Source organism: Daphnia carinata, chromosome 10 (genome assembly GCF_022539665.2).
Source record: "Daphnia carinata strain CSIRO-1 chromosome 10, CSIRO_AGI_Dcar_HiC_V3, whole genome shotgun sequence".
NCBI lineage: Eukaryota > Metazoa > Arthropoda > Branchiopoda > Diplostraca > Daphniidae > Daphnia > Daphnia carinata.
In genome coordinates this window covers 346501-370752 of record NC_081340.1, presented here as the reverse complement: position 1 = coordinate 370752, position 24252 = coordinate 346501, and the positions used below count along the sequence as shown (strand labels likewise).

Below are 24252 nucleotides of genomic sequence, written 5' to 3'. Positions count from 1 at the left end.
TAATGGACATTACTGGAGTGTATTCATTTTATTTTGGAACAGAATTGTCAACGGCCATACCACGTAGGACAAACCTTGTCTCGTCAGCTCCAGGAAGTTAAGCTACGTCGGGTTCCGTTAGTACCTAGATGGGTGACCGCTTGGGAATACGGGATGCTGTTTGCATCAAAACTTTTATATCCACCTAGCCGTTTTTGAATGAATCACAGGGAAGTACGAACCATCTCGCGGTGAATTCTAGTATTTTCTAAAACGCCACCTAGTGGTCAGTTTTTAAATTTCATCTTCTATAAACTAAAGGTATTTTAAAACGAAATACAAAAAGAATGGTACATTTCCGTGAGAAAAGTGACCTCTTTAAAGAAAGTGAATTTTATTTGTTTGCATTTTTGTGGTTGACCGAACGCGATGGTTACCAGTCCAATATCCTTAACTATATAAATCAATTGTACTTGTGCTGGTTTTAATGGACATTACTGGAGTGTATTCATTTTATTTTGGAACAGAATTGTCAACGGCCATACCACGTAGGACAAACCTTGTCTCGTCAGCTCCAGGAAGTTAAGCTACGTCGGGTTCCGTTAGTACCTAGATGGGTGACCGCTTGGGAATACGGGATGCTGTTTGCATCAAAACTTTTATATCCACCTAGCCGTTTTTGAATGAAACACAAAAAGTATTGTAAGGTTCTTTAAAGAAAGTGAATTTTATTTGTTTGCATTTTTGTGGTTGACCGAACGCGATGGTTACCAGTCCAATATCCTTAACTATATAAATCAATTGTACTTGTGCTGGTTTTAATGGACATTACTGGAGTGTATTCATTTTATTTTGGAACAGAATTGTCCGGCTCCTCTCCTCCTCTTGCAGCTCCTTTCTCGGTCGTAATGAATTATCAGCGTTTTCTGGCCTTTTCTTCTCGGTTTTATATTTCTGTTAAGGAATACTTTAGCTATTTCTTCTCTCTCGCCGATGTAATCCGTGGCATAATTTCCAAGATAGTCTGGTTCGTCATATCTTGCGCCGTTCCTTAACAGCACTTCAACTATCTCGGGGTTCCCATATCGTACGGCTGCAATAAGGGCCGTTTCACGGCGCGTCAGAGATTTCTGGTTGACGTTTACACCGTGCATGCATGCACTGTTGACATATTCTTTCTTGCTGTTGAATCTCGCTGCATAGTGTAGGATCGTTTCTCCATCGCGACTTAACTGTTTTATCAGTGGAGTTATCCACAGAAAACCGATGCTTTCTTCGTTTTTTAATGCGATGGCCACCATTAGGGGAATTTCCCCTAAACAGTTCCATTCGCTAAACTGACACCTGTGGAATGACAGGGTTCTGAGTAAGTGTTCGTTGTTGTCTGCGGCGGCTCGGTGAGCTATTGTTTCACCCTTTTCTGTGATGTCGATGTTTGCGCCGAAAGTCAATAATAGTTCCGTGACGTCGTATCTTTTCTTATTTACACTTTCGTGGAGCATGGTTCTTCCGTTTGGGAATTTCGTATCCAACAAGCTTCCCACGCTCCTCCCTGTTGCTCTACCCTCCTCTTCATTTCCTTTCAGAAATTTTCTAAGCGTTTCTCGGGGGGCGTTGATTATTTCGAAGACGAACTGTCCTCGTTCGGCTGCTATGGTGGCTAGCCTCTCGATGCGTTGATTGGCTGCATCGCCGGCCACTAAAGGAGGGAAGGTTTTTAGCATGCAGTTGCGGCAACTGCGAGTGATGTGCTCTTTTTGGGCGTGGTTTAGTCCTCCTTCTTCGTTGCTTGCGGGTGTGTCGTAGTAATCACCTCTGTGTCCCATCTTACTCCGATCGTCGTCACTGTGAAACACACTTTCTTCGTCGTCATATTCGTACGGCCCAGCGTTTGAAGTACTTTCAAAGCTTCCGGTCGTATGATACACGTCGTCGTTGTCGCTTTCACTTGGTGTCGGGTATTCCAATTCGGTGGTGTTGGGGCTGCGTTTTGTGTTTTCTGTAGTCGGTGTATTTGTGATTTTGGTTGTGGGGATCGTTGAGGTGGGAATTGTTTCTGGGATTTCCTCTACTGGTCGTGGATTAGCATTTTTTGCGATAGTGATGCTGAGAGTCGCTGCGGTAACCATTCGTGTGGTTATTGAAGGCGATGTGGTTTTTGCCGTCGGTAAGGTTGTCTTTGCAGTTGGTTTTGTCGTGGTGGATGTGGACCTTGATGTCGTTGTTGTTAGCCTCGTCGTTGTGGATGGTTTTGTCGTTGTTGTTGGTTTTGTCGTCGTTGTAGGCACAGCTTTACTAGTCGTTGTATGTTTAAGTGTCGTTGTAATTTTCGTTGTAATAGGACGATGCGTTGTCGTCGTAGTCGGTTTGGCGGTTGATGTGCCAACTGATTTTGCTGTTGTTGTAGGGGGTCTTCCGTTTCACTTCTAAAAACTGAGTTGATATTTTCATGTTTGTTTAACGGTGGGATTCGTGGTACAGTTTTCCCGTTGAACGGTTGTTGCGTATATAAAGCTATGATAGCTGATGCTGGCAAGGTTTTTATTTGGTGAGGATTTTTATACTCGAAGCTGAAGTGTTGTTTCTTGCTCCTTTCGTGGCAATGTCCTAGGCTTAACTTTCCTATTTTCAGTGTCAGACATTTTCTGTCTGAGGCAGGTGAGTGTGATCCCGTTCTATCCGTTGCCATAAATTGTCCTGTGTGTTCGAATGTTCCCCATACTGAGCTAGTACTTGAACATTCCTGTAAGACTAACATCGTAGTATTAGCCTTGATACAGTTGTTGGTATTGAAAGGTCTGATTGTGAAATCCGCTGAATATTCGAACGCTTGACCTCGTTCCAATGTCCTACTGCAGTTTGCGACTGTTGTTTGAGTTTGTACTAGTGGGTCATTGCTAGTTAGCAATTTTTGTAGGCTTCTTTGGCATTTGATCCAGTCTCGGTCGCATTCTTCCAGCGTCATCATTGTGTTAGTTCCGTTGTATGTTACACATTTTTCATTTGGTGGTCTTCCGCTTTTAAGTAGTCCCCAGCTGATCATATCCCATATGATGTTTCCATGTCCGTGGTTGAATTTAATTAAGTTTCCAAAAATCGGCGAATTAATGGTTGTCGCTATTGCTCTTCTCTGTTCTAGTCTTATTTCTTCCAGCTCGTCGATGGATGTTTCTGGGAAGTTCTCTAATACTTCTGGGTTTGAATTCAGTGTTTCAAATACCCATTGCTGGTTGTCGTCCATATCGTCAGATCTGCTGCATTTTTGCAGGATTCAGGAGCGTTGGGTTCCTTCGTCCTCGTCTCGTAGTGTGATGCATAGGTGTTTTTCCATTGATATTAGCTGGTGGTTTTTTGTATCGAATAGCCAGCGCGATGTCCGTTCACCGCACTGTTCCGTAATGATCGTGTTTGTCTCCGATGTCGTTAGACACGTGGTGGTTCTTCGGATTCGTAAGGTGTGGTCCATTAGGTATTCGAAGTCTGTTCCATAAGGTAATTTCTCGTCTATGTCGAATTGGTTATGGGTGGTCACTTGTTTTTGGGTGTACATTATCTTGATGTAAACGATTGAATCTTGTTTGCGTATTACGCCGTTTTCTTCTATCTTTGTTATTTTTGGATGGCCTAAACGAATCCATCCCCAAGCATAAGAAATGCTGTAGAGTCGTTTTCCCAATTCAGCTTCTTCGAGTGTATCGTTTAAAAGGAATTCGACTTCTTGCTTTATGGATCTTTTCGTTTTACTATTCCTCGGTTCTGCAAACTCATTGCATGACCATGAGTCGATATTGGTTTGATTTTTACAGGAGGGTAGGGTGTTTTTATGTATTTTGTATAACTTTCTTGTTGTTTCGGCGGGGAATATCAAAAAGGTTAGGGGGATGCCGACTACTTTAAAGCTGGGTTGAGCTAGTTCTTTATTATTATTATCAGGGGTGTTAAAGAATGATATTTCAATTTGTCTACTGGTATCTAAGAGTCTGCTGGTATTTACGATTTCTGTGGTTTGGGTCAATTCTAGATATCCGATACCTTTAAGGATTATTTGGGAATTGGAAACATTACTAGATTTATCTCCCCATACTATTGTATTATGATTTTGAATGATTTGGCCGTCTTGTTGGGTAGCATTTAAATATCCAAAAGGGCTTTCAATTGGGCTTTCAGGGGTTTCCTGTCTTAATGTTATCTCTTCTGCAAGGCAATTTAGGACGCGATATTCTTTAATGGCATACCACGCACCCTCTCCCGTTGGGGTTGCTGTGAAACTTAATGAGGTTGGGGTGGCCTGCATAATATTGCGTCCGCATCTCTTATCGTTAACCATTTCCCAACATTCTAACGGTGAAATCAGTTTTGTTTCTTGGGAGAAAACCGTGTCGAATGATCCAATCCAAAAGGATCCCGTAATTTTTTTTGTTTTTATCCATTGTTTACAAGTCCATCCTTTCCATGTTCTAATGGGTTTTTGTTTTGTCATTAAGGTATAACTAGTGGGGAAACGTGGGAAATGTACCCTGGTTCCGACATTTTCTTTATCGCAATAATAGGGTGAATTTATATCCAGTATGCCTCTTGTTTTCACATTCTTACAATCGCATACGGACACGTAAATTGTTTGGGAAGTTTCAAGGGTAGTTAACACGCAAATTACTAGTAGGATTATCTCCATCTGTTTTTAAAAAAAAGTAATTTTATTACTACAGGTTTTTTTTTTTTTTTTTTTTTTTTTTTTTTTTTTAGTTTTGCTTAATTAGTTCTTTTCCTAAGATTATAGCGGGCATTTCTCGAATTGGTTGGGGTGCTTGGTTCGGCATAGGACATTCTTTGGTTTGTTATCCGGGATAAAGGGTTCGTGGGGTTCATTTCTTTTTTCAAATTTACGGGTTTAATCTCTGTTGTTATATTTTTACGTGGTCTTCCAGGACCTCGTTTGTTTTTACTTTCGATTTTCACGTTTGGATTTAGTGCTTCTGTGGTGTTTGGTACACTTTCTCGAGGGATATAGAGTTTCAGGCGATTAGAGTGAACGGTTGCTTTTTGTTTTTTACTTTCAATGTTTTCGACCTCGTAAGTTATGTCTGAGAAGTTTCGTGTGATTCGGAACGGTCCGTTCCATCTGTTAATGAATTTACCTGCTGATGGTGGAGCTTTTAGCATTACTAAGTCACCAATTTTATATGCAATTCCTTTTGCTCTTTCATCGTAGTATCCTTTCTGTTTAGTTTGTGCTTTGAAGAGGTGACTTCTTGCCAGGTCTTGAGCGTTTCTCCATTTTTGATAGTATAATCCACTACTGCCTTCGTCGTGCTCGAAGTTCCGATTTATTTTTATGTCGTTAGGTAGAATTGGTTCTCTTCCGAAGAAAAGGTAAAATGGGGTGTCCTTTAGCGTGGCTTGTTGCGATGTGTTGTACGCTAAGGTGACAAATGGTAGGTATTTGTCCCACTCTTCCGGTTCATCTACTACGTAGCAAGCTAGCATATCGCACAGGGTTCTGTTGAATCTTTCTACTAGTCCGTCTGTTTGCGGGTGGTAAGCGGTAGTTCTCATCTGCTTGATTTTAAAGAGTTTACACATCTCTTGAACAAGACTTGAAAGGAAATTCGTTCCTTGGTCGGTTAGCACAATCTCGGGTGCTCCGTATTTCGTTATCACTTTATTTACCATAATGGATGCAATTGTTTGGGCTGTTTGGTTCTTCATTGGAAATGCAAAAACGAAACGACTGGCGTAATCAGATAGAACTAGAATATATTTATATCCCTTAACACTTTCTTGAATTGGTCCTACTATATCCATTGCAATGCGTTGCCATACTCTGTCAACCGGTGGCAGAGGTTGCAACGGTGCTATCGTTGCGCCGGAGGCTTTACGCCTTGCACATCTTAAGCAACTGTTAACGTGTGTCGTAACATCTGTTTTCATGTTTGGCCAAAAATATTGTCTTTGTAGTCTCGCTAAAGTTTTCGTTATTCCCAAGTGTCCTGCTAACATGTGATCATGATTTTCTTCCATTATTTCTCTTATTTTATTTCCTGGTACCACTAGTCTCCCATATTTATCTACTAATTCACCTTTTTCGTTTATTTTATATCCATTTATATTCTCTCCTTTTCTGTTTCTCTGTTTCTTTATTTCCATTAAATTACTCATAATTTTTCTGCAATTTATATCGTTATGCTGTAATCGGACCCATTCGCTTTCCTCTTGTTTAATTTCACTTTTACTCCCTCTTATGTCTACACTAGCTATAGTTGCTACTGGGGTACGACTAAGGGTATCCGCATTTTGGTGCGATTTACCTGGTCGATATCCAATTACGATGTCATATTCTTGGATTTTGAGTGCCCATCTAGCTAGTCGACCTGCTGGTTCTGTCTTACTCATTAACCATTCTAACGGTCGATGGTCTGTGTATACTGTAAATTTACGTCCGTATAGGTACGTTCGGAATACGTCGATTGCATGAACGATCGCATAAGCTTCCTTCTCTGTGGTGGACCACTTGGCTTCGCGGTCATTCAGATGTTTGGAGCTGTATGCAATGACGACTTCTGTGTCGTTTGATTCACTGGGAACTGGTTCGTTAGTCTCACCTGAATCCGCTGATTGAGGTAGAGATTGTATTTGTGCCAAGACTGCTCCTATTCCATACCCTGACGCATCCGTATAGATGATAAAGTCGCGCGAAAAATCCGGATAACTCAGGATAGGTCTAGTGATGAGACAGTTCTTTATACAATTAAAGGCGTCCCCTTCTGACTCTCCCCATTTCCATTCTGCTGACTTTTTCGTAAGTGCAGTCAATGGATGAGCTTTATCAGCAAAAGCTCTGATAAATTTCCTGTAGTAACTAGCCAAACCTAAGAATGAACTCAATTCTTTTGTATTTTTGGGAGCGGGGTAATCTATAATAGCTTTTAATTTTTTCAAATTTGGTGTTATCCCTTTTCTAGAAACGATGTATCCAAGATAGTCCAATTCTTCTTTAAAAAATTCACACTTCTTTCTTTTTAGTTTAAGTCCCGCAATTTCCAGAAGCTCGAAAACTTTATCTAGGTGCGATAAATGTTCCTTAATCGATTTACTAAATATAATTATATCGTCTAAGTATACTAGGGCGAATTTGTACAGCACGTCTTTCAGAATGTTATTCATTGCTCTTTGGAACGTACTTGGTGCGTTTGTTAACCCAAATGGCATTCTGTTAAATTCGTACTGTCCAAATTCGCAAATGAAAGCTGTTTTATATTTATCCTTTTCTTCAATCTCGATTTGCCAGTATCCGCTCAAAAGATCCAATGATGAAAAATACATAGACCCGCACAATGCATCCACAGTATCGTCAATTCTTGGTAAAGGGTATTTATCTTTAATTGTTATTTTATTTAGCGGCCTATAGTCGATGCACATACGCATTTCTCCATCCTTTTTGGGTACCATTACGATGGCTGCGGCAAACGGGCTGTAGCTCTCCCTTATTATCTTATTTTTTAGCATTACTTCAATTTTAGATTTTACGGTTTCTTTCAGTGCTTCGGGTGTTCTACGGAGTCGTTGATTAATCGGGATGTCATGTCCGGTATTTATAAAATGTTTTACTCGTGATACGAGACCAAGGTCTGATTCCTTGTCCGCAAATAATTGCTCATGTTTGTTAAGTAAGTTTTTTACTTTCGTTAAGACTTCAGTTTCAAATTCTGGGATATTGAATTGTGGTGGTTGGCTATCTAGCGCTTTCGTCTTGTCCTGTTTCGAGATATCACACTGGCTAAAAGGTCCTAAGTTACGGCGATCTTTTGCTGTTAGTTTTCCCTCTTGATTGTTAGTAAGTACTGGTATTATTGGTATGGTAATTCCCGCATTCTCGAAGGTTAGGTTATATAACGGTATACTCTGCCTATAGCTATGTTCTACGCCTAAATGGTCATAGCATATTTCTCTATTTCTAGTATTAATTTTCACGTTATTATTAGATAGAAAATCTAAGCCTAAAATGCAATCTTCGTTCAGCTTTTCTATGGCATAGAAGTAATGATTGATTAAATGATTATTACTTATGGTAATTGTTAGTTCATATTGCCCTATTGATTTTAGTGTCTGACCGGATACGGTCCTAAACGTGGGTGTATTTTTATTTTTTATTTGTTTTAGTTCTTTTTCATTTATGCTGAGTAAGGTATCCGCGGAAACTAGACTGGCTGCTGCTCCAGTGTCTATCAAAGCTCTAAGTACTATTCCATAAATTCTAATGGGTATGCGTATTAGTTGGGGTATGTTAAAATCTAATTTATCCGATTTTATGCTACTGCGGGTTGGTGCCTTATCTATTCTATTGGTTGGTGATTCGCATAATTCATAAGTGCCATATTGGTCCAACATTCTCTTGCTACGTGTCCCTTTTTGTTACACTTATGACAAATTATATCTCTGTTTACTGGGGTACGGACTCCTGTACTGCGATATTGGCGGTTGCTATCGTTTTGCTGCGGGTACCTGATATCTGCGTGGTTGTTAGTCCTGAAAGGTTGTTGGTATCTTCCCGGTTGATGTGTATAGGGGTGGTTTCGTTGGTGTCCGAAGCCTGTTGTATATGTTGGCTCACGATCCCTTATTGGTGCGTTACGCCTCCAACGTTGTGTAGGTTCGTTTCTCCTAAACGGGCTCGCTTCTCTGCTTTTTGAAAAACTTGGTTCTCTACTGCGTGAATAACTTGACGCTCTGCTGCGGTCTAAGGTATCTCGGAAACGGACTCTGCCTGAGTACTGTTCTCTGGGGTAACCTGGTCTACCCTGGCGTATGTTCGACTGCCGTCCGCTGTTGCCGTAACGGTCGGTGGCTGCAATTTGCACACTGTTTTCCTGTGATGATTCACGATCTTTATTAAAACATTCCAACTCTAATAATCTCTGGCTAAGTTGTTCTAGTTCAGTTTTTTGTTTAGACAATTCGTGATCTTGTTCTTTCTCACGGTCTGTAATTCCAGCAATTACTGCCGTTATTTCTCTATCTTCATTATTTTCCTTTTCGTGCAATATCTGTTCTGATATGAACAGTTGTTTGCAAAGCGAATCGAAGTCGTCGGATTTTTCTGGCATTCTGAGGTATAGCTCCACTTTTACTTTGGGTAAGATCCCTTGAAGTAATATTTTTATCTTTGTCGTATCCCTCATCTTCTTTACTTTATTAAATAGTTGATCCTCTATTATTGTTTTGTCGTGGTCGAGTTTTTCTTCCTTTCCCTCTATGGTGTCGTATAGGCTGTTTAATCTCGACACGAAAGCTCTGCAATTTTCTTCAGGTTTCTGCTTTAGCTTCATTAGTTTTTTCTTCAGCGCTGCTATGTCAAATGCATCTTGAAATCTTTCAATTATTGCTGCTTTCCACTCTCCATATTCCAGTTCGTCTCCTTTCTCGTCGACGTAAGCTTCGTGCCATTCCATGGCTTCTCCTTTAAGTCGGTCCGAGAAGAATCGTAGCTTTTGCTCGTCGTCCCAGTTGTTATTTCGGGCCACGTGCTCAGCTGCTTTGAGCCATTCGGTTATTAATTTATCGGTGCTTTTACCCTTGAATGGCGGGATGGATTTCTTGTCTTCCCTCGAAAAAAGTTCTCCCAGCACTCTTACAATGGGTTGAGTGATGCTCATCATGGCCTCTTCTTCAGCGGTATATTTTCTGCTTCCTAGATCCGGTCTGGTGGAATCGTCGTGGTGTTTACCCATGGTCCTTTTGAGATGATAGTTTTCTTTTTCCAAGGAGGTTATATTTTTACTTTGGGATTCAACTTGTTTTCCCAATAGTTCGATAACTTTTTGCAGTTCTATTATTTGCTCAGCTTCAAGTTCAAAATGTAGTGATTTATCTTGCACTTCACTTAACGAGGATAGGTCGTGTATTTCATTAATTAATCTCGTTACTCCCCCGGGCTGTTCCTGTTTTGTATGGGTCTCTTCGGCTTCGATGAATAGAAGTTCTCGTTGTTTATACTCTGCGATACGATTCTCCAGGCGGGATATTTTATTTTCTTGTTCTGCTGTCTGCTTTTTTATTCGCTGAAGTGCTCGATCCAGGTCTTTATTTTTAAGAACAGTTTCCGCTTGCGTCTTAGTTAGCGTGACTTTTTCTGCTTTTGACTTGTCCAGCTGAGTTTTTATTTCGTTTGTAGCTGCTTCTAATTCTTTTATCCTTTCAACGTTTACTGTTATCTGTTTTCTGGTACTGTTTAGTTTTTCTTGTAGTTGGATATTTTCTGCTTCGAGTTTATTAATTGTCTCTTGACCCTCTCTTTCAACGTTTTCGGTAATTTCTTCTCTCTTTTTCAGCCGGTCTTCGAAATATTTTTCAGCTTCTTGTGATTTTTGTAAGTCACTCTCCAATTCTGCAATTCGGGTATTTGCTCTTTCAAATGAATTTTTCAAGGACTCGTTGTTTTCTTGCAGGCGCTCTAGGGAACTGCTGAGCGTGTACTTTGAACTCTTTGCCTTTTTCTTGTTGCTCTCGATCTGTTTTCGTAGATTGGTATTTTCTGCGGTAATCTGATCTTTTGCTTGCTGCTCTTCTACTTGCTGGTGTAGAGTTTCACTTTGAAGGACAGCTAACGTTTGGCTGAGGAATTCTTTTTCTTTGCCGTGGACTGTTTTTAACTGGTGGATAAGAGTGTCGACGAAATTATTTTCTTCGCCAGATTTCGCTAGTTGATTTTTTAAGGCTTCAGTGGTCTTGCTGATTGACTCGTGTGAGGTGGTGTCGTCTTTTGTCTCGAGATTTTGCTTTATTAGTGAGTGAGTGTATAGTTGTAGAGCGTTGTTTAGCTCTCTGTGGGAGAGTTTTCTCCTTTCTTCCAATTGTTTTATATTTGTTGTTGTTGAAGTTGTTTGGTATGTTTTAGTTTTCTCGAGGAGATAGTTATATTCTAGCTCTACGAGCTCTTTCCACTTTATAGCAAAATTTTCTTTGAGGGTTTGTGTCTCAGAGTTTTGTGTTGGTAAGGTAGGATATAGTGGAGGTAATGTTACGACGGGTAAGTCTGGGTAGATCGGGTTGGTTTCGAGAGTTGCCACTACTTGTATATCTTTAAAAGTGCTATACATTCGCTTACCTCGTCTACGTCAACTTCGGACTTGTATATTTTGCTCTTACTTCATGTGGTACGCATGTACTTTTAGGGTTTATTACGGTGAACCTTTTATATATCTGAATGTCTCGTTGGGACCTCCAAATGTAAGGTTCTCATAACCGTTTATTATACCCCAGTACAAGTGCACACAGTGAGAGAGCAAAGGCAACTCTGATGAATGATTAAGAAACACGGGTTTATATAGCAGTAAGGGGCTACAGCAGCGCACGTCACGGTGATAATTAGCATCACGCTTAGACGGCGGGGGCGTGACAAGGTCATGGCGCGATGGCTGTATACCACGCGCCATACCCAACTCCGTGTCATGGAGGCGCTGCGCTAAACATACTCAGAGCGGCTCATATTCGATAGGTGGTGACGTAGTGTGTACACTACGCGTCACACCTACGTCAAGGATAGCATAGGCTACCGTCAAGTATACATGAAAGTGTATATTGACTCATTACAGTATGGTACATTTCCGTGAGAAAAGTGACCTCTTTAAAGAAAGTGAATTTTATTTGTTTGCATTTTTGTGGTTGACCGAACGCGATGGTTACCAGTCCAATATCCTTAACTATATAAATCAATTGTACTTGTGCTGGTTTTAATGGACATTACTGGAGTGTATTCATTTTATTTTGGAACTGAGGTGTCAACGGCCATACCACGTAGAACACACCAGGTCTCGTCAGCTCCCTGCAGTTAAGCTACGCCGGGTCCCATGGGTGACCGCTTGGGAATACGGGATGCAGTTGGCATCAAAACTTTTATATCCACCTAGCCGTTTTTGAATGAATCACAGGGAAGTACGAACCATCTCGCGGTGAATTCTAGTATTTTCTAAAACGCCTTCTAGTGGTCAGTTTTTAAATTTCATCTCCTTCCAACTAAAGGGTTTTTTAAAACGAGAACACAAAAGGTATGGTACATTTCCGTGAGAAAAGTGACCTCTTTAAAGAAAGTGAATTTTATTTGTTTGCATTTTTGTGGTTGACCAAACGCGATGGTTACCAGTCCAATATCCTTAACTATATAAATCAATTGTACTTGTGCTGGTTTTAATGGACATTACTGGAGTGTATTCAATTTATTTTGGAACAGAATTGTCAACGGCCATACCACGTAGGACAAACCTTGTCTCGTCAGCTCCAGGAAGTTAAGCTACGTCGGGTTCCGTTAGTACCTAGATGGGTGACCGCTTGGGAATACGGGATGCTGTTTGCATCAAAACTTATATATCCACCTAGCCGTTTTTGAATGAATCACAGGGAAGTACGAACCATCTCGCGGTGAATTCTAGTATTTTCTAAAACGCCACCTAGTGGTCAGTTTTTAAATTTCATCTTCTATAAACTAAAGGTATTTTAAAACGAAATACAAAAAGAATGGTACATTTCCGTGAGAAAAGTGACCTCTTTAAAGAAAGTGAATTTTATTTGTTTGCATTTTTGTGGTTGACCGAACGCGATGGTTACCAGTCCAATATCCTTAACTATATAAATCAATTGTACTTGTGCTGGTTTTAATGGACATTACTGGAGTGTATTCATTTTATTTTGGAACAGAATTGTCAACGGCCATACCACGTAGGACAAACCTTGTCTCGTCAGCTCCAGGAAGTTAAGCTACGTCGGGTTCCGTTAGTACCTAGATGGGTGACCGCTTGGGAATACGGGATGCTGTTTGCATCAAAACTTTTATATCCACCTAGCCGTTTTTGAATGAATCACAGGGAAGTACGAACCATCTCGCGGTGAATTCTAGTATTTTCTAAAACGCCACCTAGTGGTCAGTTTTTAAATTTCATCTTCTATAAACTAAAGGTATTTTAAAACGAAATACAAAAAGAATGGTGCATTTCCGTGAGAAAAGTGACCTCTTTCAAGAAAGTGAATTTTATGTTTGCATTTTTGTGGTTGACCGAACGCGATGGTTACCAGTCCAATATCCTTAACTATATAAATCAATTGTACTTGTGCTGGTTTTAATGGACATTACTGGAGTGTATTCATTTTATTTTGGAACTGAATTGTCAACGGCCATACCACGTAGAACAAACCTTGTCTCGTCAGCTCAAGGAAGTTAAGCTACGTCGGGTTCCGTTAGTACCTAGATGGGTGACCGCTTGGGAATACGGGATGCTGTTGGCATCAAAACTTTTATATCCACCTAGCCGTTTTTGAATGAATCACAGGGAAGTACGAACCATCTCGCGGTGAATTCTAGTATTTTCTAAAACGCCACCTAGTGGTCAGTTTTTAAATTTCATCTCCTTCCAACTAAAGGGTTTTTTAAAACGAGAACACAAAAGGTATGGTACATTTCCGTGAGAAAAGTGACCTCTTTAAAGAAAGTGAATTTTATTTGTTTGCATTTTTGTGGTTGACCGAACGCGATGGTTACCAGTCCAATATCCTTAACTATATAAATCAATTGTACTTGTGCTGGTTTTAATGGACATTACTGGAGTGTATTCATTTTATTTTGGAACTGAATTGTCAACGGCCATACCACGTAGAACAAACCTTGTCTCGTCAGCTCCAGGAAGTTAAGCTACGTCGGGTTCCGTTAGTACCTAGATGGGTGACCGCTTGGGAATACGGGATGCTGTTGGCATCAAAACTTTTATATCCACCTAGCCGTTTTTGAATGAATCACAGGGAAGTACGAACCATCTCGCGGTGAATTCTAGTATTTTCTAAAACGCCACCTAGTGGTCAGTTTTTAAATTTCATCTCCTTCCAACTAAAGGGTTTTTTAAAACGAGAACACAAAAGGTATGGTACATTTCCGTGAGAAAAGTGACCTCTTTAAAGAAAGTGAATTTTATTTGTTTGCATTTTTGTGGTTGACCGAACGCGATGGTTACCAGTCCAATATCCTTAACTATATAAATCAATTGTACTTGTGCTGGTTTTAATGGACATTACTGGAGTGTATTCATTTTATTTTGGAACTGAATTGTCAACGGCCATACCACGTAGAACAAACCTTGTCTCGTCAGCTCCAGGAAGTTAAGCTACGTCGGGTTCCGTTAGTACCTAGATGGGTGACCGCTTGGGAATACGGGATGCTGTTGGCATCAAAACTTTTATATCCACCTAGCCGTTTTTGAATGAATCACAGGGAAGTACGAACCATCTCGCGGTGAATTCTAGTATTTTCTAAAACGCCACCTAGTGGTCAGTTTTTAAATTTCATCTCCTTCCAACTAAAGGGTTTTTTAAAACGAGAACACAAAAGGTATGCTACATTTCCGTGAGAAAAGTGACCTCTTTAAAGAAAGTGAATTTTATTTGTTTGCATTTTTGTGGTTGACCGAACGCGATGGTTACCAGTCCAATATCCTTAACTATATAAATCAATTGTACTTGTGCTGGTTTTAATGGACATTACTGGAGTGTATTCATTTTATTTTGGAACTGAATTGTCAACGGCCATACCACGTAGAACAAACCTTGTCTCGTCAGCTCCAGGAAGTTAAGCTACGTCGGGTTCCGTTAGTACCTAGATGGGTGACCGCTTGGGAATACGGGATGCTGTTGGCATCAAAACTTTTATATCCACCTAGCCGTTTTTGAATGAATCACAGGGAAGTACGAACCATCTCGCGGTGAATTCTAGTATTTTCTAAAACGCCACCTAGTGGTCAGTTTTTAAATTTCATCTCCTTCCAACTAAAGGGTTTTTTAAAACGAGAACAAAAAGGTATGGTACATTTCCGTGAGAAAAGTGACCTCTTTAAAGAAAGTGAATTTTATTTGTTTGCATTTTTGTGGTTGACCGAACGCGATGGTTACCAGTCCAATATCCTTAACTATATAAATCAATTGTACTTGTGCTGGTTTTAATGGACATTACTGGAGTGTATTCATTTTATTTTGGAACTGAATTGTCAACGGCCATACCACGTAGAACAAACCTTGTCTCGTCAGCTCCAGGAAGTTAAGCTACGTCGGGTTCCGTTAGTACCTAGATGGGTGACCGCTTGGGAATACGGGATGCTGTTGGCATCAAAACTTTTATATCCACCTAGCCGTTTTTGAATGAATCACAGGGAAGTACGAACCATCTCGCGGTGAATTCTAGTATTTTCTAAAACGCCACCTAGTGGTCAGTTTTTAAATTTCATCTCCTTCCAACTAAAGGGTTTTTTTTAAACGAGAACACAAAAGGTATGGTACATTTCCGTGAGAAAAGTGACCTCTTTAAAGAAAGTGAATTTTATTTGTTTGCATTTTTGTGGTTGACCGAACGCGATGGTTACCAGTCCAATATCCTTAACTATATAAATCAATTGTACTTGTGCTGGTTTTAATGGACATTACTGGAGTGTATTCATTTTATTTTGGAACTGAATTGTCAACGGCCATACCACGTAGAACAAACCTTGTCTCGTAAGTTAAGCTACGTCGGGTTCCGTTAGTACCTAGATGGGTGACTGCTTGGGAATACGGGATGCTGTTGGCATCAAAACTTTTATATCCACCTAGCCGTTTTTGAATGAATCACAGGGAAGTACGAACCATCTCGCGGTGAATTCTAGTATTTTCTAAAACGCCACCTAGTGGTCAGTTTTTAAATTTCATCTCCTTCCAACTAAAGGGTTTTTTAAAACGAGAACACAAAAGGTATGGTACATTTCCGTGAGAAAAGTGACCTCTTTAAAGAAAGTGAATTTTATTTGTTTGCATTTTTGTGGTTGACCGAACGCGATGGTTACCAGTCCAATATCCTTAACTATATAAATCAATTGTACTTGTGCTGGTTTTAATGGACATTACTGGAGTGTATTCATTTTATTTTGGAACTGAATTGTCAACGGCCATACCACGTAGAACAAACCTTGTCTCGTCAGCTCCAGGAAGTTAAGCTACGTCGGGTTCCGTTAGTACCTAGATGGGTGACCGCTTGGGAATACGGGATGCTGTTGGCATCAAAACTTTTATATCCACCTAGCCGTTTTTGAATGAATCACAGGGAAGTACGAACCATCTCGCGGTGAATTCTAGTATTTTCTAAAACGCCACCTAGTGGTCAGTTTTTAAATTTCATCTCCTTCCAACTAAAGGGTTTTTTAAAACGAGAACACAAAAGGTATGGTACATTTCCGTGAGAAAAGTGACCTCTTTAAAGAAAGTGAATTTTATTTGTTTGCATTTTTGTGGTTGACCGAACGCGATGGTTACCAGTCCAATATCCTTAACTATATAAATCAATTGTACTTGTGCTGGTTTTAATGGACATTACTGGAGTGTATTCATTTTATTTTGGAACTGAATTGTCAACGGCCATACCACGTAGAACAAACCTTGTCTCGTCAGCTCCAGGAAGTTAAGCTACGTCGGGTTCCGTTAGTACCTAGATGGGTGACCGCTTGGGAATACGGGATGCTGTTGGCATCAAAACTTTTATATCCACCTAGCCGTTTTTGAATGAATCACAGGGAAGTACGAACCATCTCGCGGTGAATTCTAGTATTTTCTAAAACGCCACCTAGTGGTCAGTTTTTAAATTTCATCTCCTTCCAACTAAAGGGTTTTTTAAAACGAGAACACAAAAGGTATGGTACATTTCCGTGAGAAAAGTGACCTCTTTAAAGAAAGTGAATTTTATTTGTTTGCATTTTTGTGGTTGACCGAACGCGATGGTTACCAGTCCAATATCCTTAACTATATAAATCAATTGTACTTGTGCTGGTTTTAATGGACATTACTGGAGTGTATTCATTTTATTTTGGAACTGAATTGTCAACGGCCATACCACGTAGAACAAACCTTGTCTCGTCAGCTCCAGGAAGTTAAGCTACGTCGGGTTCCGTTAGTACCTAGATGGGTGACTGCTTGGGAATACGGGATGCTGTTGGCATCAAAACTTTTATATCCACCTAGCCGTTTTTGAATGAATCACAGGGAAGTACGAACCATCTCGCGGTGAATTCTAGTATTTTCTAAAACGCCACCTAGTGGTCAGTTTTTAAATTTCATCTCCTTCCAACTAAAGGGTTTTTTAAAACGAGAACACAAAAGGTATGGTACATTTCCGTGAGAAAAGTGACCTCTTTAAAGAAAGTGAATTTTATTTGTTTGCATTTTTGTGGTTGACCGAACGCGATGGTTACCAGTCCAATATCCTTAACTATATAAATCAATTGTACTTGTGCTGGTTTTAATGGACATTACTGGAGTGTATTCATTTTATTTTGGAACTGAATTGTCAACGGCCATACCACGTAGAACAAACCTTGTCTCGTCAGCTCCAGGAAGTTAAGCTACGTCGGGTTCCGTTAGTACCTAGATGGGTGACTGCTTGGGAATACGGGATGCTGTTGGCATCAAAACTTTTATATCCACCTAGCCGTTTTTGAATGAATCACAGGGAAGTACGAACCATCTCGCGGTGAATTCTAGTATTTTCTAAAACGCCACCTAGTGGTCAGTTTTTAAATTTCATCTCCTTCCAACTAAAGGGTTTTTTAAAACGAGAACACAAAAGGTATGGTACATTTCCGTGAGAAAAGTGACCTCTTTAAAGAAAGTGAATTTTATTTGTTTGCATTTTTGTGGTTGACCGAACGCGATGGTTACCAGTCCAATATCCTTAACTATATAAATCAATTGTACTTGTGCTGGTTTTAATGGACATTACTGGAGTGTATTCATTTTATTTTGGAACTGAATTGTCAACGGCCATACCACGTAGAACAAACCTTGTCTCGTCAGCTCCAGGAAGTTAAGCTACGTCGGGTTCCGTTAGTACCTAGATGGGTGACCGCTTGGGAATACGGGATGCTGTTGGCATCAAAACTTTTATATCCACCTAGCCGTTTTTGAATGAATCACAGGGAAGTACGAACCATCTCGCGGTGAATTCTAGTATTTTCTAAAACGCCACCTAGTGGTCAGTTTTTAAATTTCATCTCCTTCCAACTAAAGGGTTTTTTAAAACGAGAACACAAAAGGTATGCTACATTTCCGTGAGAAAAGTGACCTCTTTAAAGAAAGTGAATTTTATTTGTTTGCATTTTTGTGGTTGACCGAACGCGATGGTTACCAGTCCAATATCCTTAACTATATAAATCAATTGTACTTGTGCTGGTTTTAATGGACATTACTGGAGTGTATTCATTTTATTTTGGAACTGAATTGTCAACGGCCATACCACGTAGAACAAACCTTGTCTCGTCAGCTCCAGGAAGTTAAGCTACGTCGGGTTCCGTTAGTACCTAGATGGGTGACCGCTTGGGAATACGGGATGCTGTTGGCATCAAAACTTTTATATCCACCTAGCCGTTTTTGAATGAATCACAGGAAAGTACGAACCATCTCGCGGTGAATTCTAGTATTTTCTAAAACGCCACCTAGTGGTCAGTTTTTAAATTTCATCTCCTTCCAAAAAAAGGGTTTTTTAAAACGAGAACACAAAAGGTATGGTACATTTCCGTGAGAAAAGTGACCTCTTTAAAGAAAGTGAATTTTATTTGTTTGCATTTTTGTGGTTGACCGAACGCGATGGTTACCAGTCCAATATCCTTAACTATATAAATCAATTGTACTTGTGCTGGTTTTAATGGACATTACTGGAGTGTATTCATTTTATTTTGGAACTGAATTGTCAACGGCCATACCACGTAGAACAAACCTTGTCTCGTCAGCTCCAGGAAGTTAAGCTACGTCGGGTTCCGTTAGTACCTAGATGGGTGACTGCTTGGGAATACGGGATGCTGTTGGCATCAAAACTTTTATATCCACCTAGCCGTTTTTGAATGAATCACAGGGAAGTACGAACCATCTCGCGGTGAATTCTAGTATTTTCTAAAACGCCACCTAGTGGTCAGTTTTTAAATTTCATCTCCTTCCAACTAAAGGGTTTTTTAAAACGAGAACACAAAAGGTATGGTACATTTCCGTGAGAAAAGTGACCTCTTTAAAGAAAGTGAATTTTATTTGTTTGCATTTTTGTGGTTGACCGAACGCGATGGTTACCAGTCCAATATCCTTAACTATATAAATCAATTGTACTTGTGCTGGTTTTAATGGACATTACTGGAGTGTATTCATTTTATTTTGGAACTGAATTGTCAACGGCCATACCACGTAGAACAAACCTTGTCTCGTCAGCTCCAGGAAGTTAAGCTACGTCGGGTTCCGTTAGTACCTAGATGGGTGACCGCTTGGGAATACGGGATGCTGTTGGCATCAAAACTTTTATATCCACCTAGCCGTTTTTGAATGAATCACAGGGAAGTACGAACCATCTCGCGGTGAATTCTAGTATTTTCTAAAACGCCACCTAGTGGTCAGTTTTTAAATTTCATCTCCTTCCAACTAAAGGGTTTTTTAAAACGAGAACACAAAAGGTATGCTACATTTCCGTGAGAAAAGTGACCTCTTTTTAAAGAAAGTGAATTTTATTTGTTTGCATTTTTGTGGTTGACCGAACGCGATGGTTACCAGTCCAATATCCTTAACTATATAAATCAATTGTACTTGTGCTGGTTTTAATGGACATTACTGGAGTGTATTCATTTTATTTTGGAACTGAATTGTCAACGGCCATACCACGTAGAACAAACCTTGTCTCGTCAGCTCCAGGAAGTTAAGCTACGTCGGGTTCCGTTAGTACCTAGATGGGTGACCGCTTGGGAATACGGGATGCTGTTGGCATCAAAACTTTTATATCCACCTAGCCGTTTTTGAATGAATCACAGGGAAGTACGAACCATCTCGCGGTGAATTCTAGTATTTTCTAAAACGCCACCTAGTGGTCAGTTTTTAAATTTCATCTCCTTCCAACTAAAGGGTTTTTTAAAACGAGAACACAAAAGGTATGGTACATTTCCGTGAGAAAAGTGACCTCTTTAAAGAAAGTGAATTTTATTTGTTTGCATTTTTGTGGTTGACCGAACGCGATGGTTACCAGTCCAATATCCTTAACTATATAAATCAATTGTACTTGTGCTGGTTTTAATGGACATTACTGGAGTGTATTCATTTTATTTTGGAACTGAATTGTCAACGGCCATACCACGTAGAACAAACCTTGTCTCGTCAGCTCCAGGAAGTTAAGCTACGTCGGGTTCCGTTAGTACCTAGATGGGTGACTGCTTGGGAATACGGGATGCTGTTGGCATCAAAACTTTTATATCCACCTAGCCGTTTTTGAATGAATCACAGGGAAGTACGAACCATCTCGCGGTGAATTCTAGTATTTTCTAAAACGCCACCTAGTGGTCAGTTTTTAAATTTCATCTCCTTCCAACTAAAGGGTTTTTTAAAACGAGAACACAAAAGGTATGCTACATTTCCGTGAGAAAAGTGACCTCTTTAAAGAAAGTGAATTTTATTTGTTTGCATTTTTGTGGTTGACCGAACGCGATGGTTACCAGTCCAATATCCTTAACTATATAAATCAATTGTACTTGTGCTGGTTTTAATGGACATTACTGGAGTGTATTCATTTTATTTTGGAACTGAATTGTCAACGGCCATACCACGTAGAACAAACCTTGTCTCGTCAGCTCCAGGAAGTTAAGCTACGTCGGGTTCCGTTAGTACCTAGATGGGTGACCGCTTGGGAATACGGGATGCTGTTGGCATCAAAACTTTTATATCCACCTAGCCGTTTTTGAATGAATCACAGGGAAGTACGAACCATCTCGCGGTGAATTCTAGTATTTTCTAAAACGCCACCTAGTGGTCAGTTTTTAAATTTCATCTCCTTCCAACTAAAGGGTTTTTTAAAACGAGAACACAAAAGGTATGGTACATTTCCGTGAGAAAAGTGACCTCTTTAAAGAAAGTGAATTTTATTTGTTTGCATTTTTGTGGTTGACCGAACGCGATGGTTACCAGTCCAATATCCTTAACTATATAAATCAATTGTACTTGTGCTGGTTTTAATGGACATTACTGGAGTGTATTCATTTTATTTTGGAACTGAATTGTCAACGGCCATACCACGTAGAACAAACCTTGTCTCGTCAGCTCCAGGAAGTTAAGCTACGTCGGGTTCCGTTAGTACCTAGATGGGTGACTGCTTGGGAATACGGGATGCTGTTGGCATCAAAACTTTTATATCCACCTAGCCGTTTTTGAATGAATCACAGGGAAGTACGAACCATCTCGCGGTGAATTCTAGTATTTTCTAAAACGCCACCTAGTGGTCAGTTTTTAAATTTCATCTCCTTCCAACTAAAGGGTTTTTTAAAACGAGAACACAAAAGGTATGCTACATTTCCGTGAGAAAAGTGACCTCTTTAAAGAAAGTGAATTTTATTTGTTTGCATTTTTGTGGTTGACCGAACGCGATGGTTACCAGTCCAATATCCTTAACTATATAAATCAATTGTACTTGTGCTGGTTTTAATGGACATTACTGGAGTGTATTCATTTTATTTTGGAACTGAATTGTCAACGGCCATACCACGTAGAACAAACCTTGTCTCGTCAGCTCCAGGAAGTTAAGCTACGTCGGGTTCCGTTAGTACCTAGATGGGTGACTGCTTGGGAATACGGGATGCTGTTGGCATCAAAACTTTTATATCCACCTAGCCGTTTTTGAATGAATCACAGGGAAGTACGAACCATCTCGCGGTGAATTCTAGTATTTTCTAAAACGCCACCTAGTGGTCAGTTTTTAAATTTCATCTCCTTCCAACTAAAGGGTTTTTTAAAACGAGAACACAAAAGGTATGCTACATTTCCGTGAGAAAAGTGACCTCTTTAAAGAAAGTGAATTTTATTTGTTTGCATTTTTGTGGTTGACCGAACGCGATGGTTACCAGTCCAATATCCTTAACTATATAAATCAATTGTACTTGTGCTGGTTTTAATGGACATTACTGGAGTGTATTCATTTTATTTTGGAACTGAATTGTCAACGGCCATACCACGTAGAACAAACCTTGTCTCGTCAGCTCCAGGAAGTTAAGCTACGTCGGGTTCCGTTAGTACCTAGATGGGTGACCGCTTGGGAATACGGGATGCTGTTGGCATCAAAACTTTTATATCCACCTAGCCGTTTTTGAATGAATCACAGGGAAGTACGAACCATCTCGCGGTGAATTCTAGTATTTTCTAAAACGCCACCTAGTGGTCAGTTTTTAAATTTCATCTCCTTCCAACTAAAGGGTTTTTTAAAACGAGAACACAAAAGGTATGGTACATTTCCGTGAGAAAAGTGACCTCTTTAAAGAAAGTGAATTTTATTTGTTTGCATTTTTGTGGTTGACCGAACGCGATGGTTACCAGTCCAATATCCTTAACTATATAAATCAATTGTACTTGTGCTGGTTTTAATGGACATTACTGGAGTGTATTCATTTTATTTTGGAACTGAATTGTCAACGGCCATACCACGTAGAACAAACCTTGTCTCGTCAGCTCCAGGAAGTTAAGCTACGTCGGGTTCCGTTAGTACCTAGATGGGTGACCGCTTGGGAATACGGGATGCTGTTGGCATCAAAACTTTTATATCCACCTAGCCGTTTTTGAATGAATCACAGGGAAGTACGAACCATCTCGCGGTGAATTCTAGTATTTTCTAAAACGCCACCTAGTGGTCAGTTTTTAAATTTCATCTTCTATAAACTAAAGGTATTTTAAAACGAGAACACAAAAAGAATGGTATAGCAGTAGAGGGCTAGACGGCGGGGATAATTAGCATCACGCTTAGACGGCGGGGGCGTGACAAGGTCATGGCGCGATGGCTGTATACCACGCGCCATACCCAACTCCGTGTCATGGAGGCGCTGCGCTAAACATACTCAGAGCGGCTCATATTCGATAGGTGGTGACGTAGTGTGTACACTACGCGTCACACCTACGTCAAGGATAGCATAGGCTACCGTCAAGTATACATGAAAGTGTACATTGACTCATTACATTCCTCCCCCCATTATCGATAAGATTTGGTCCTCCAACTACATACTACACTCTAGATATTACTTATGCCCTAGGCGTGTACAAATGGAACTACACACTTCAACATTGTTTATACGAATAAGCTTTCTTGGGTTACATTTTTTTTCTTTGAGGCTAAATCTACGTTCCAAGATATCTAGGATGTATTTTTTTTTAAATCAAAATATTGTACTCTGGGTTCTACTTGGTGGGTGCGGCGATTCTTGTAGTTAATCTTCTTCCGATGGTGAACCGGCTCCTCTCCTCCTCTTGCAGCTCCTTTCTCGGTCGTAATGAATTATCAGCGTTTTCTGGCCTTTTCTTCTCGGTTTTATATTTCTGTTAAGGGAATACTTTAGCTATTTTTCTTCTCTCTCGCCGATGTAATCCGTGGCATAATTTCCAAGATAGTCTGGTTCGTCATATCTTGCGCCGTTCCTTAACAGCACTTCAACTATCTCGGGGTTCCCATATCGTACGGCTGTAATAAGCCGTTTCCACGGCGCGTCAGGAGATTTCTGGCTGACGTTTATACCCGTGCATGCATGCACTGTTGACATATTCTTCTTGCTGTTGAATTCTGCTTATAGTGTAGGATCGTTTCTCCATCGCGACTTAACTGTTTTATCAGTGGAGTTATCCACAGAAACTGATGCTTTCTTCGTTTTTTAATGCGATGTACACCATTAGGGGAGTTTCCCCAAACAGTTCCATTCGCTAAACTGACACCTGTGGAATGACAGGGTTCTGAGTAAGTGTTCGTTGTTGTCTGCGGCGGCTCGGTGAGCTATTGTTTCACCCTTTTCTGTGATGTCGATGTTTGCGCCGAAAGTCAATAATAGTTCCGTGACGTCGTATCTTTTCTTATTTACACTTTCGTGGAGCATGAAAGTTCTTCCGTTTGGGAATTTCTGCATCCAACAAGCTTCCCATTGCCTCTCCCTGTTGCTCTTCCCTCCTCTTTTCCTTCTTGCAGCCCTTTTCTAAGCGTTTCCTCGGGGGCGTTGATTATTTCGAAGACGAACTGTCCTCGTTCGGCTGCTGGTGGCTAGCCTCTCGATGCGTTGATTGGCTGCATCGCCGGCCACTAAAGGAGGGAAGGTTTTTGCGCATGCAGTTGCGGCAACTGCGAGTGATGTGCTCTTTTTGGGCGTGGTTTAGTCCTCCTTCTTCGTTGCTTGCGGGTGTGTCGTAGTAATCACCTCTGTGTCCCATCTTACTCCGATCGTCGTCACTGTGAAACACACT

The 24252-nt window shown here is 40.4% G+C and overlaps 24 pseudogenes; all 24 read left to right on the top strand.

The window, feature by feature from the left end:
* Positions 1 to 46: 46 nt before the first annotated feature.
* Positions 47 to 165, top strand: LOC130690761 (5S ribosomal RNA; annotated as a pseudogene).
* Positions 166 to 510: 345 nt separating this feature from the next.
* Positions 511 to 629, top strand: LOC130690744 (5S ribosomal RNA; annotated as a pseudogene).
* An 11577-nt stretch (positions 630 to 12206) lies between these two features.
* LOC130690738 (5S ribosomal RNA) lies at positions 12207 to 12325 on the top strand (annotated as a pseudogene).
* A 345-nt stretch (positions 12326 to 12670) lies between these two features.
* Positions 12671 to 12789, top strand: LOC130690730 (5S ribosomal RNA; annotated as a pseudogene).
* A 343-nt stretch (positions 12790 to 13132) lies between these two features.
* LOC130690858 (5S ribosomal RNA) lies at positions 13133 to 13251 on the top strand (annotated as a pseudogene).
* Positions 13252 to 13598: 347 nt separating this feature from the next.
* Positions 13599 to 13717, top strand: LOC130690628 (5S ribosomal RNA; annotated as a pseudogene).
* A 347-nt stretch (positions 13718 to 14064) lies between these two features.
* On the top strand, positions 14065 to 14183 carry LOC130690618 (5S ribosomal RNA; annotated as a pseudogene).
* Positions 14184 to 14530: 347 nt separating this feature from the next.
* On the top strand, positions 14531 to 14649 carry LOC130690612 (5S ribosomal RNA; annotated as a pseudogene).
* A 346-nt stretch (positions 14650 to 14995) lies between these two features.
* On the top strand, positions 14996 to 15114 carry LOC130690604 (5S ribosomal RNA; annotated as a pseudogene).
* Positions 15115 to 15918: 804 nt separating this feature from the next.
* On the top strand, positions 15919 to 16037 carry LOC130690596 (5S ribosomal RNA; annotated as a pseudogene).
* Positions 16038 to 16384: 347 nt separating this feature from the next.
* On the top strand, positions 16385 to 16503 carry LOC130690590 (5S ribosomal RNA; annotated as a pseudogene).
* A 347-nt stretch (positions 16504 to 16850) lies between these two features.
* Positions 16851 to 16969, top strand: LOC130690718 (5S ribosomal RNA; annotated as a pseudogene).
* Positions 16970 to 17316: 347 nt separating this feature from the next.
* LOC130690711 (5S ribosomal RNA) lies at positions 17317 to 17435 on the top strand (annotated as a pseudogene).
* A 347-nt stretch (positions 17436 to 17782) lies between these two features.
* LOC130690583 (5S ribosomal RNA) lies at positions 17783 to 17901 on the top strand (annotated as a pseudogene).
* Positions 17902 to 18248: 347 nt separating this feature from the next.
* On the top strand, positions 18249 to 18367 carry LOC130690577 (5S ribosomal RNA; annotated as a pseudogene).
* Positions 18368 to 18714: 347 nt separating this feature from the next.
* Positions 18715 to 18833, top strand: LOC130690704 (5S ribosomal RNA; annotated as a pseudogene).
* A 347-nt stretch (positions 18834 to 19180) lies between these two features.
* On the top strand, positions 19181 to 19299 carry LOC130690872 (5S ribosomal RNA; annotated as a pseudogene).
* Positions 19300 to 19648: 349 nt separating this feature from the next.
* Positions 19649 to 19767, top strand: LOC130690828 (5S ribosomal RNA; annotated as a pseudogene).
* A 347-nt stretch (positions 19768 to 20114) lies between these two features.
* Positions 20115 to 20233, top strand: LOC130690693 (5S ribosomal RNA; annotated as a pseudogene).
* Positions 20234 to 20580: 347 nt separating this feature from the next.
* LOC130690751 (5S ribosomal RNA) lies at positions 20581 to 20699 on the top strand (annotated as a pseudogene).
* Positions 20700 to 21046: 347 nt separating this feature from the next.
* On the top strand, positions 21047 to 21165 carry LOC130690682 (5S ribosomal RNA; annotated as a pseudogene).
* Positions 21166 to 21512: 347 nt separating this feature from the next.
* LOC130690671 (5S ribosomal RNA) lies at positions 21513 to 21631 on the top strand (annotated as a pseudogene).
* Positions 21632 to 21978: 347 nt separating this feature from the next.
* Positions 21979 to 22097, top strand: LOC130690660 (5S ribosomal RNA; annotated as a pseudogene).
* Positions 22098 to 22444: 347 nt separating this feature from the next.
* LOC130690569 (5S ribosomal RNA) lies at positions 22445 to 22563 on the top strand (annotated as a pseudogene).
* The last annotated feature ends 1689 nt before the right edge of the window (positions 22564 to 24252 follow it).